General features: G+C 41.9%; 1 protein-coding gene across 6 annotated transcripts in view; it reads right to left on the bottom strand.

Moving 5' to 3' along the window:
- Positions 1-14,105, bottom strand: part of PPARGC1A (PPARG coactivator 1 alpha) — a 662,475-nt gene that overhangs the window by 99,609 nt on the left and 548,761 nt on the right. The window lies entirely within an intron of this gene.

Consider the following 14,105-nt stretch of genomic DNA (forward strand, 5'->3'; position numbering starts at 1 on the left):
CTGCCTGTTCTGCCATATAGCCTAGAGAAATCTAGTTTATGTTCCCTAAGACCTCAGGACATTCAGCTTTGCTCTTCATTCCACCCTCAGTTCCTTTAAGTACAACGATGAGCTTCATTTGGCCATTGCCCCATCTAGAACATTAAGCACAATGTGTGTGAGTTTTTTAAGTCCAGCGTTAAATCACAATCAGTTCCTATTAACAATTTGAAGCTTCTCTCCCTTTTTATCAACACTTACTTTATTAAATCCTTAATAATATAGATAGAATAGTTAGTTAATTTGTGTGTTGAGCCATGGATGTTAATTTGTAAACATAATAACATACTGCAATCATTTGCATAATAGCATTTTAATCTTTTTAGTAAAAGCTGTAATTCCCTACAAAGTACACTGCAGTAGAAACTAAGTGACTATTGGTAATAATAAAAAAGGGCCTTAAAATTCTGATCCTATTATAGCGTTGGAACATACCCAAACTGCTTCCATAATCTCTGAAATGTTACTGTTCTCTGATTTAGGTGTCTGTGTCAAGAATAAAAATGAAGTATAACTGGTGGCTCTAGACTATTTCCTAAATGTAATTTAGTATTCACTAAGCACCAGCACTTTGCAAATAGCTCAGAGGCTTTCCTTCAAAGTTCAGAGAGCCAGTAACGCATTTTTGTGCTAGTAACACCAGGCAACTCACCTTACAGACTATGGTGCCGAATAGATGGCTATGATAAATCATGCCAAGTTGGCACTGAAGGGTAGCAGCCGTGGAGGGCCTTACTACGAAGCCCCCCTCCCACAAGATTTTATCTGCTTAAGCAGCCTGCCTTGGGCTACTCGTTTTGGAGAAAATCGAGAAGTGGAATTAAAAACACGCGCACGCACACACACGTATACAAATATCTATCCATATATACTGGAACAGACCAGTTCAGAGAGCTCCGCAGGAGGCTTAGACCCCTAGAAACCCATTGACGCCAGTCACAAGACTCTGCAAAGAAAACATCAGGGGCTGTTTAAAAGTCAGGCCAAGTCGTTTTATGCAAGATCTGGTAATTCATTAATCAATCTGGCTGCAAACATTGAATGAATAACTTTGCAGGAGTAGCAGAGCCCCCAACAGAATATTGGAGCTTTATGGTATGAATCTATGCAAATTACCCAGATGACTATAAAAAGCCCCCATCGCCTTCGCCATGCAAAACCATTCCAAATGGATACGAAGTCATTTATCTTTGTAAAATTTCCTCTTTGCCAAGAACGACACACTGTGTATGCTTCCATTGTGAATCCCTTTTGTTCCCCCTCATCCTTACGGCTTGTAATAAACTTCTTTGGCTGCCCACAGAGAAGCACAGTAGCTTATATTTTGTTTTCCAAATACCTTACATGCATCACAGTCCTGGAAGTACCTCGGACTGAGCTGAACACCACACAAACACACACATTCAATTGTTCACTGCAATAATAATGACAGTGTGGCAGTTGAAATCTCGGTTCGCTGAAAGAATAGGAAAGAAATTCAGGGGAAAGTCTTCTTAAATAAGTAAAATTTGCACCACATCAACGTATGCTACTTTTGCAAATGTCACTGTTTCTAGCACTGCTGGAGACGGGCGGTTGTCACCCCTTAAATCGCTCTTGTGTAAGTCCCACTCATCTCAATGTGACTTATTCCTGAGCAGCAAGCATATGACTTCTCTTTTTAAGAAGAAAATATGGATGATCTTTTCACCCCAACATTGACTTTGGATGTATACGTATATAAAACATCCATGCATATATCTGTTTCCAAAGCCACCTCCGTAGAACACCAGGTGTTTATTACATCCTTTCATGGGTTTAAATATTACTTTCAATATACTTAAGCTTGTACATACACATGCACATCAGGCATCAAACTGCGCAATAGGATTCATAGTGGCAGTACAGAAGTGAGAGTACCCATTTCCCCAAATTGGTATTAAAGTACTGAATAGAGAGCATTGAAAGCCTGGGAAGCTGCTATGGCAGGAAAAACATCCTTTAGAGAGAAGGTGCCGGTTGCCAATTGGTGCACAGTTAGGTAGACAGGAAGGCAATCCAGTTAAAGATTTCCAGGCAGCATAGAATAGTCCCACCAAACTATGGAGAGGACAGAATGGTTGTTGAACTGCTCTATAAAGCTAAGTCAATCAAATACTTTGGCCTAGCTCTCATTGAGATGGGGAAAGTGCATGACTTCAGACTGCAGGTCATGTGACTGGATGTTTCTGCATAGACAAAAAGTATAAATCAGCAAACACTGCTAATTGCAGAAGTAAAAAGGCAACTCTATTAAATTAAGTCCAACTGAGGGTCATGTAATCTGCATGCAGGGGCAGGCTATAGTGAAGGTATAGGCAAACTCCGGTCCTCCAGATGTTTTGGAACTACACTTCCCATCATCCCTAGCTAACAGGACCAGTGGTCAGGGGTGATGGGAATTGTAGTCTCACAACATCTGGTGGGCCGGAATTTGCCTGCTATAGTGGCAAAGAAAATGCTCTTTTTCTGTGCTCTTTACTCTTTACAGTGGTACCTCGGGTAACATACGCTTCAGGTTACATACGCTTCAGGTTACAGACTCTGCTAACCCAGAAATAGGGTTAAGAACTTTGCTTCAGAAATCGTGCTCCGGCAGTGTGGCGGCGGCAGGAGGCCCCATTAGCTAAAGTGGTGCTTCAGGTTAAGAACAGTTTCAGGTTAAGTACGGACCTCCAGAACGAATTAAGTACTTAACCTGAGGTACCACTGTATATTGTTTTGCCATGAAAATAGATGAGGGGGCGGGGCTGAGACACAATACACAATTTAGCTCTGATCAGACAGATATTGCCAGTTATAAATTGTGGTACATAAGAGACTAGTCATCATTTATTGCTGCAGGTCCCCTCCCTCATTCCATACGCACAATTACCATCGCAGAATACCCAGATTCCCAAAGGTCTGGGGGACAGGGGCCTTAAGCAGCAAGGTGTCTTGGGCCACCTCTGGTTCAACTATAAAACCTGAGGTATTTAATCAATATGCAGGAAAAGAACACGAAATTTAACAAGGGTGAAACCTTGTGGCAAAATCTCTCTTGAAAGCAGCGTGGAGGAATAATCCAGCATTTGGTTGTATACAGGGAAGCAGGTGGTGCTGTGGTCTAGACCACTGAGCCTCTTGGACTTGCCGATCAAAAGGTTGGCGGTTCGAATCCCTGTGATGGGGTGAGCTCCTGTTGCTCTGTCCCAGCTTCTGCCAACCTAGCAGTTCGAAAGCACGCCATTGCAAGTAGATAAATAGTCACTGCTGTGGTGGGAAGGTAAATGGTGTTTTCGTGCAAAAGTTATCTAAGTATCAAAGCTTGAGAAACCTTAGAGCAAGTGGCCAGAATCTAGAGGAATATCATTCTGTTTCTCCAATATCCATTTCAGATCAAACTAACCCTGTCTGAACAAAAAAAATTCCTTCCAGTAGCACCTTAAAGACCAACTGAGTTAGTTCTTGGTATGAGCTTTCGTGTGCATGCACACTTCTTCAGATACCTGAAGTATATCTGAAGAAGTGTGCATGCACACGAAAGCTCATACCAAAAACTAACGCTCATACCAAAAACTAACTTAGTTGGTCTTTAAGGTGCTACTGGAAGGAATTTTTTTTGTTTTGACTATGGCAGACCAACATGGCTACCTATCTGTAACTGTAACCTTGTCTGGTCACAAATTCAGAGGTGAGGCAGGAACACGTAAACTGTTGGCTCTGAAGTTACCTGCACAAGGGCAAAGAAGAATGTGTGCTTGTTTTGCCTCAAATAGGATGCAAAGCATCTACCAGTGCTTCAAGCAATATTTCACAATCCACACTGGACAGAAACAGCTACAGCTCAACAAACCCACACATTGTGCAGAAAAAAATGTGACCTCTCCACATTTTAACAGGCAAATTCCACTCTTGGAACCAAACTGTAGGATCAGCAGACTTGCACAATGTATCAGTTGCTGCAAGTCAAGCACTTCAGACTGTAGGCGGTGTGTATTATCATGATCATCAATATTACGTTAAACGTTAAAATTGGTATCAGGCAGGTGCCTTCACTGTACTCTTTTCGGTGCCTGCTGAAGACATTCTTATTTAGACAAGCTTACCCAGAGAGTCTGTAGGAATTTTAATTTGTTTTAGTCTATTCTATTACCGTTCTAACCTCTTGTACGTTTTAAATTATGGTTGTAAAACGTTTAGTGATTATTTTGTGGTTTTATCTTCCTTGTAAACTGCTTTGAGGTTTTCCCTACCACCAAGTAGTACATAAATTTGTTAAATAAATAAAATAAATAGATCATCAATAAATAACAAGACTCGGCTTCCTACAATGTCAGAGGCCAACTTAGAATGTTCTTTGGCATTATGCAATTACATGGCCAGATTTTGTATGACCTGCATTTATCAGTATTTCATATAATGTTGTTTTGTACAATAGCAAATGTTTTAAAATATTGTTTTGATTTCTATAGTGGACCCCTCTTGGCCATTATTCTGCTATATTCTTGCTACTTTTTTGTTTTGTTTTGTTTTTTACAAAAAGGTGGTCATGTTCTATGGCTAAACAAAGATGCACTCCTGCAGTAAGCTGATCCATCAAATACTTTTATTTGTTCATATCTTCAAGAAGTAGTTATGGAAGATAATAATCATGCACAAAATACTAGGTAGGAACAATTACAATGCAGCCAATATGACTTTTAAACAAAACTGGGCACTGTTCAAATCAGTACAGAACAGGTGTATTGGTAATTCTGATGGCATTAAGTCTGAGACAGATAATGTTTACATGGTATTTATGTAAATTTAAAATTGGACCTAATTTTTAAAATATAGGATTCCCTCTGTTTAGAAGCATGTCAAGGTAAATCCCTCTTTCAAATATGCAGAAGTATTTTTTAAAAAGTACTTAGGAGCTTTGAAGCATTTGATTCCCCCACTCCCACAATCTAAATCTGCCAAGTGTGAGAATACAGAATATGCATCTCTGTTCAAAGACACGAACAGTAGTAGTTTGCATAGCTACTGCATCCATCCATCTCTATAAATTTCTCTAATGAAATGACAAGGCTTAATTGTACCTTAATTTAAAAGAAAAGCTGGCAAAACAGTGACAGTGTACGTCACAAGGTGCTAGAGGGTAAACCTGGTGGTCAAGAAGACACACATCACTTCATTTTGGCTGCTCGATTTAGCATACACACCCAATTCCTATCCAGATCCTTTTGGGAACCGCTGAACCTTTCCCCTGCTCAACAGCAAGGGAAAAAAAGCTTCTTTGGCCAGACTCTTAATCGTTAGAAGATGATTAAGTCTGAAACTGTAATCACACTTACCGGGAAGTAAATCCAATTGCACTCTACCAGCAGCAATGAGCTTCTGGACAGAGCTCCCATCCCAAGGAGGTGCTTGAGAGGGAGAGCTTAGCATAGAGAAAGACGCAAAGTGGGAGCTTCACAGCTGGCTGGCAAGGAGGAGAAGGGAAGCAGGGGCTGTCCCAAAGGCATGCTGTTTGCTTTTGGAGAGCTGATGCTTTGGGAAAACGGAAGGGAGCCGAATGGGACCAGTCGGCTTATCCAAGGTGCCAAAGTGCATTACGATGCAAGCCATCTATGACTGCACCTCCCAAAGGTTTTCGTTGCCCTTTTAACTTTGAAGCAGCATGCAAATTTGATCAGTGCAGCAGTGCTGGGTTGCTTTAAAAAATAAAACTTTGCCCCCCCAAATATATATCAACCTACGCAGGGTGGTGTTAGATTGCAATGGGGGGGGGGGGATACACAAGTCCCAAAACCTCAAACAAGTGATCCCTGTTCTGCAATCAAAAATGGTGTGACTATGCCTGCATAGATTGGTTCTGTGGAGGCAATATGGTTATCACTGTGGTCTAAACCACTGAGCCTCTTGGGCTTGCCATTCGAAAGGTCGGCAGTTCGAATCCCCACAACGGGGTGAGCTCCCATTGCTCTGTCCAAGCTTCTGCCAACCTTTTTTTTTTAAAAAAATAATTTTTATTCATTTTTTTCCAATATAAAATTTATACAGTTCATACATCTTTTTTATATCCATTCTCTTTTTTGACTTCCCTCAACTTGACTGATACTCCTTCCCTTCTTGATTTCTTACACATTTCTAAAACCTTACTTCTATTATTTTTATAAATTAAATCTTATTTTACTCATATTCTAACATTTCTTTTTACAGAGCTTCATTAAAGCTTACAAGCGTTATTTGATTATCACTTAATTTATGCATATACTCTGTAAACTTTTCCCACTCTTCTATAAATCTTTGGTCTCGTCGGTTTCGGATCCTTCCCGTCAGTCTATCAAGTTCTGCAAAGTCCGTCATCTTCAATCTCCATTCTTCTAATATAGGTAAGCTCCTCTTGCTTCCATTTCTGAGCCATCAGTATTCTTGCTGCCATCACTGCATATAAAAATAGCTTCCTTTCTTTCTTATTTATCTCATTCCCTGTAATACCAAGTAAAAACGCTTCTGGTTTCTTAACAAAGGTGTACTTAAACATTTTCTTCAATTCATTATATATCATTTCCCAAAAGCTTTTTACTTTCTTACACTCCCACCACATATGATAGAATGTACCCTCTTTTTCTTTACATTTCCAACATTTGTTACATCCTTTATACATCCTTGCTAACTTCACTGGTGTTACATACCATCGATACATCATTTTCATCACATTTTCTTTTATTGTTGTACATGCAGTGAATCTTAAACCTTCTTTCCATAATTTCTCCCAATCCTCCATTTGTATATTATATCCAAAATCTTTGGCCCAGTCAATCATAACCGATTTTACCTCTTCATCTTTTGTATACCATTCTAATAATATCTTATACATTTTAGCCAAAACTTTAATATCACTGTTTATTATTTCTTTCTGAAATTTCGACTCTTTATCCTCAAAACCTCTTAGTTTTAGATCTTTTTTAAACATTTCATTAATTTGAAAATGATGCAGCCAATCATTAACATGTTCCTTAACTTCTTCAAATGACTTCAACCTCCATTTACCTTCTGTTTTTATTATTAAATTCTGGTATGTTGCCCACCCCCCTTTCATATTGATTTTTTTTCACACTCAGCACCTCTAGTGGTGACAACCAATACGGAGTTTTTACTTCCAACAAGTTTTTATACTTTTCCCAAACCTCTATCAAAGACCTTCTTATGGTGTGGTTTTCGAAACCTTTATGTACTCGCTTTTTGTCATACCATAAATAAGCATGCCACCCATATCTATTATCAAAACCTTCTAGATCTAGCAGATCAGTGTTTTCTAATTTCATCCATTCCTTCAACCAGCAGAGGCAAGATGCTTCATAATATAATTTCAGGTCTGGCAGGGCGAAGCCTCCTCTTTCTTTTAAATCAGTCAGTAGCTTAAACTTTATTCTCGGCTTCTTACCCTGCCATATAAACCTTGAAATTTCTCTTTGCCAATTTTTAAAGATAGGTGCCCCCCCCCCCCCCGATTACTGGAACAGTTTGAAATAAAAATAACATCTTTGGTAGCATGTTCATTTTTATTATTGCAATTCTTCCCCAAAATGAGAATTTCATTCTTTCCCACACCTCTAAGTCTTTTTTAATCTTACTCCAAGTTGGTATGTAGTTATTCTGATACAAATCAATACTTCTGGGGGTTAACCAAACTCCTAAATATTTAACTTTCTTTACCACTTCTATTTCTAATTGTTGCTGCACTTTATCGGTAGTTTCTCGATCCATATTTTTACAAAACATTTTTGTCTTTTTCTTGTTCAAAATAAATCCCGCTAATTGGCCAAACTGTTCTATTTCATTCAAAACTTCTGTTACAGTATTTGTCAAATTTTCCAAAGCTAGTACCAAGTCATCGGCAAAGGCCTTAACCTTATATTGTTTACTTCTTACCGTTATCCCTTTTATCTGTTCATTGCCTCTTATTGCTCTTAAAAGGACTTCCAGTACCGTGATAAATAACAGTGGTGAAAGCGGACATCCTTGCCTAGTTCCTTTAGTTATTTTTATGTTTTCTGTTACCACATTGTTAACTATTAGTTTTGCTCTTTGGTCCCTATATATTGCCCCAATACCGTTCATAAATCCTTGTCCAATATCCATCATTTCAAAGTTTTTTAACATAAAATCCCAAGAAATATTATCAAAGGCCTTTTCCGCATCCACAAATATCAACATAGCTTGCTTATCATTCCTGGCATTCAAATATTCCAAAACGTTAATTACATTCCTAATATTATCTTTCATTTGTCTGCCAGGAAGAAAACCTGCTTGGTCTTCAAGTATCAAACCCTTCAAAACTTTTTTCATCCTATTTGCTAATATATTGGCTAACAGTTTATAATCATTATTTAGAAGTGAAATCGGCCTATAATTCCTAACTTGAGATAAATCTGAGTCTTGCTTGGGTATTAAGGTAATATATGCTTCTTTCCAGGTTTCTGGTATCTCTCTTTTTGTTAATATATCATTCATTACTTCGAAGCTTCTGCCAACCTAGCAGTTCGAAAGTACGCCAGTGCAAGTAGATAAACAGGTACTGTTGCGACAGGAAGGTAAATGGTGTTTCCGTGTGCTCTGGTTTCCATCACAGTGTTCCGTTGTGCCAGATGCAGCTTAGTCCTGCTGTCCACATGACCCAGAAAGCTGTCTGTGGACAAATGCCGGCTCCCTCGGCCTGAAAGTGAGCCTTTGACTGGACTTAACCGTCCAGGGGTCCTTAACCTTTACCTTTGATCCAACAGAATCCAGAGGTTTGCATAGAAGAGCCACTTCTAGATTCACTTTGCTCCACTTAAAGGATCCAAATTTTCAGCACAACCCTAACAGAAGACAAGACAGAAGTACTGTTTTGGGGGGACAGAGGGCGGGTGGGTGTGGGGGATTCCCTGGTCCTGAATGGGGTAACTGTGCCCCTGAAGGACCAGGTGCGCAGCCTGGGAGTCATTCTGGACTCACAGCTGTCCATGGAGGCGCAGGTTAACTCTGTGTCCAGGGCAGCTGTCTACCAGCTCCATTTGGTACGCAGGCTGAGACCCTACCTGCCCGTGGACTGTCTCGCCACAGTGGTGCATGCTCTAGTTATCTCCCGCTTGGACTACTGCAACGCGCTCTACGTGGGGCTACCTTTGAAGGTGACCTGCAATTAATCCAGAATGCGGCAGCTAGACTGGTGACTGGGAGTGGTCGCCGGGACCACCACATAACACCAGTTCTGAGAGATCTGCATTGGCTCCCAGTACGTTTTAGAGCACTATTCAAAGTGTTGGTGCTGACCTTTAAAGCCCTAAATGGCCTCGGTCCTGTATACCTGAAGGAGCGTCTCCACCCCCATCGTTCAGCCCGGACACTGAGATCCAGCGCCGACGGCCTTCTGGCGGTTCCCTCATTGTGAGAAATGAGGCTACGGGAAACCAGACAGAGGGCCTTCTCGGTAGTGGTACCCGCCCTGTGGAACACCCTCCCATCAGATGTCAAAGAGATAAACAACTACCTGTTCAGGGAAGTTTTTAATATGCAACGCTGTATTGTTTTTAACACTTGATTGGGAGCTGCCCACAGTGGCTGGGGAAACTCAGCCAGATGGGCGAGGTATAAATAATAAATTATTATTATTATTATTATTATTATTATTATTATTATTATTATTATACTACAGGGAAACTATAGCTACACCTCCCTTTCCACCCATCACAATGGGCAAACTTCCCCATGTCCACAGCCTCCCCCAACAACAACAAAACTAACCAAAGGGAACCAGCATCACAGCCCATAAAAAAGGTTGCAAAGTTTGTGGGGTGGGGGTTCTTCACCCAGCCCTACCTAAGTAAGAGGGACAAATAAATATTTCCTTTAGAACAGGAGTGGGGAATCTATTGCCCTCTCGAAGTTCCTGGCCTACAAGTCCCATTATCCCTGGCCATTGCCCATGCTAGCTGAGGTTGATAGAATGCAACCCCACCTAGGAAAGGCTGTATGCTTGTTCCTAGACCACCTGGCATCCTAACCAGCAATACCTCTTCACCACATCCAACAAACTGCTTCTAATTCCAAACACTCATTCGCAACCCCCTACCTGTCACCATGGTACTTGGTGAAAAGCAGAAATAGAACTAGGTACCATCAACGATACCAAAAAGCCACAGATTATCTCACCTGCTGGTTCTGTTGAATGGCTGTTAAATAGCAAAAGATGCAAGGTGAAGCCTTACAGCAATGACCACAGGGTTGAGCAACAGTTTGAGTACCACATTCCAAGACCTATGCTCCATAATAATAGGAAGAAGAAGAAGAAGAAGAAGAAGAAGAAGAAGAAGAATTATTTATAGCTCACCCTGCCAGGCTCAGGGCAGCTAACACCAAATATATAATACATTAAAAACACAAAATCAAATGATTGGTTAAGATACAGTTCAAAATCACATTTAAAATCAAAATAACATTAGGTGGGAACCCATGAATCACAACTGTAGGGGTAAAGAATATTAAATGTTCACCAGGCCCAGCCACCCATGTGAGCCGATACAGCGGTTTTCAACCTGTGGGTCCCCAGAAGTTGTTGGACTACAACTCCCATCATCCCTGAGCTCTGGCCTTGCTAGCTAGGGGTGATGGGAGTTGTAGTTCAACAACATCTGGGGACCCACAGGTTGAGAAAGGCTGCGAGAAGAAGCCAAGAGGCCACTTACATACAGGGTCCCATAGAAAGAGGAAAGAAGAAGGAAGGGGGTCAGACTGGGCCTGGACCAAAGGCCTGGTGGGACAGCTCCATCTTGCAGGCCCTGCGGAAAGATGTCAGATCCTGCAGGGCCCTAGTCTCTTGTGACAGAACATTCTACCTGCCAGAAAAGTGGGACCAGAAAAGAGACAGATAGACAGACAGACAGACTCCCTAGCTGCAAGTCAGCAAGGTAGATTAGAAGGATACCATGGTTCATGGTACTGAATGCCATAGAGGGGACCATGATGTGTTCCATGATCATCTTACAGTGCAGGTCATCCACCAAGTGCAGTGCAAGTCATTGTGCAAACATCTGTTGCAAACAGATTGTAAACCAGACTGATACGGGATCCTAGATTATCGTAGCTAGCAATGAAGGCTTGAAGCTGGGCTGCCACACACTGGAGCATTTTGCCAAAAGACAACACTTCAGAGACTGGGCAAAAGTTATCAGTGGAATCTGAAGGGGGCCTGCCACAACCACTCCCAAAGCCACAGGGAAATCCCCTTTCTTCAAGGAGGCACAAACAACCTCCACTTGCCAGCACCCCACAGCCAGGAGAGGCAAACACACACCAGGTAACCTGTCCACATCCTCAGACTGCAGAAATTGGAAGTTTTACACATAAGTGTGACCAGGGCAAGAACATCCAGAACCCCATCTGCAATTAATGTAGAGTAAAGTCAAAATGCAAACAATCTGCAAAGAACCTTGCAAAGGCACACCTTGGCTGCCAGAATATCAATCAATCAAACCTTTATTGCATTAGCATACAGCCATAGCAGGATAAAAAAAAAAATAAAAAATGCTGGAGACAACCAACCAAACAAAATTCAAAGCGATATTACTGCGAATGTATATAAAGCATATAATGGCCCCAAAATAGGCTCGGGACATTAGGTTAAAAAGGTAATAAAAGAATTAAGACAGGTCCAGGTCTAGGACACACTACCCCGTCAGAGTAGCCCTGAGTTTCAAGGCCTGCACTATAAAGATTGCCACCCCACGTGTAACTTGGGGATTTGCATCCACAAGAAGCGATTTCAAACAGTCTTCCTTAGATGTGATGGTGGACGGGATCAAGAGGAGGAGCTTAGTTCTTATTAGCTCATAAATAGGGCAGTAGAAAAAGAAATGTATGAAGTCCTCTACTTCATTCATTGTGCATGGACATAGACGCTGAGTAATAGGGGTCTTAGAGTAAATCCCCTGCAGGAAGGCCATGGGTATAGAATGGAAACGGGCCATGATAAACGCTCTTTTCAAATTGGGCTCCGTCAGGTCAATCAAGTAGTTGGCAAGTGATCTTACCACTTTCAATTTAGGGAGCCACATGGAGAGGCGAGCTGTGGTGGACTGTGCCCGGTCCATGGCCTCGTCTCTAGTAAGAATCCAGGCCCGGATTTTATGTTGATCCCAAGCTGACAGCGTGTCCAGATCTGGGAGGGAGTAGCGTGCAGTAATAGTCTCCATGGCCTTGGACCATTTATTGCTGTGAGAACAAGTTAAAAAGGCTTGCCTGGCTAAAAGGGAACCTGGGGCTTTGATTAATTTACAATAAAAACTAATAATTCTAATGTGGGCTCTCTGGTTGCCAGAATATAGATGTCCCATCACCACCCAGAAAGCCTTCACTGGCCAGCACTGTACCTACACAATAATGGTGGGAAAACACATACCATGTTGCAGGTAGGGTGACAAAGGTGACTCCAAAGCATGTTCTATAACCTGTCCTATTGCATTAACCGGAGTTTTTCTCCACTGATGCCCTAGTCAGCATCAAAGAGTCCCTAGAAAAAAATGTCAACCAAATAAGCCATTTCCACATTCCAGAGAGCAAGCAAGGCTTTGACAAAATTCCCCCAAAGCCCTCAGGAGCCCATTTAGCCAGCCTCTGGGAAGCCATTCTGACAAGTCTTGGAGGTTTTTGGAAGCCCTGTAACCCCAACCAGGGATTTGGCAAAGGGACTAAAGTCCACCCCTCTTCCTTATTTGATCAAAGGATGGCTGAAATCCATCAGGAAAATGAAAGGTCCACAACATACCCCCACAACAATGCCCACCAGCTCAGAAAGAGACCACCATGCCGCTGGATGAGCAATCCGCCAACAGTATCATGACATGGGATGATATTGGAGTACTTTGACCTGGGATAATAATTTGTTTTCTTTCCACCCCACCCCACTCCCCCCCCAAAAAAGAGTGTCCCAACTCCATTGGTTCATATCAGGCTTGCTTTTCTTTGTTTAGTTGTAGAGATATGCAGGTGGAAACAGGATGACTCCATTAGCTCTGCTGAAAGACCTTCTCCATCTGGCTTCTCACCTGGCAGAAGCTCTTCCATCAGTCAGCGGCAGGGGGAAAGATGAGAAGCAGGAGCACTCCATTGCATCTCCCGGAAGGCTAGTTCCATATGGATCTTCCCCTCCCTAAACTGTTTCCATTCTAGCTGGTCATAAGAACTATTATGTAACTCAAAACTGCTGTCTGAGTTTTCCAGTTTTCTTCTCCCCCCCCCCTGTGTCTTTTAAAGTCTAAAAGACAAAGACACAAATGAAAAGCTTGCAGGCAGGGGCTGTCTTGTTTTTATTAATTGCATGGAAGCTGCTCTAGGAGCCTTTTTGGCCAAAGAGCAGGACAGAAAGTGTTTCAAACAAATAAATAAAATTTGTCTATTTCACGTCTCGCTGCCAGATGATATAGAACATGCTACTCCTGTGCTGGCTGCAATTTTTATAAAGAAGGTGGGGGGAATTTCCACATGACTAGTTGCACCAGAATGCGGGAGGGAAAGGGGTGGTGGTGAACTTTCAAAATTAACAGCTCCAACTCTACCTCTGGTTTGCTTTTGGATTTAGGTCCAGGTCACCTACCCATATTATTTTATGCTGGCATAGCTCTGCTGCTGGCACAACTCTGCCAGTGGAAGAATAAAAAACAGGAAGGGAGGGTAATCATGGGGGAAGTGGTCCATGGGTTTCCTTGGCTAGCCTCCTAACAATAACACTACAAGTTTTCTAGGTCCTACATCTGGGTATTGGCCAGTCAAAAGTGTGTTGATTGGCAATGTGTGTAGATCCACAGGGCATACTGACTTCTGTACTCTTCCCGCCTTCACCACAGATGTTCGAGTGCTTGAAGTCACCACAGCAGGCCTACTGCATCTGTGGGGCAGGGTGACAATGCGAGAGGGTGCCCACTTGCCACACACATGTGTTTATTCCTTCTTTGCTAATGCAGCACTCCACGATTTGTGGGAGTCAGTGCTGTCAACATGGATGCTGTTAGGGAATGGCTGGAAGGAGTGTTGTATACTGT

This window comes from Podarcis erhardii, assembly GCF_964252035.2.
Source record: "Podarcis erhardii genome assembly, chromosome: 9".
NCBI lineage: Eukaryota > Metazoa > Chordata > Lepidosauria > Squamata > Lacertidae > Podarcis > Podarcis erhardii.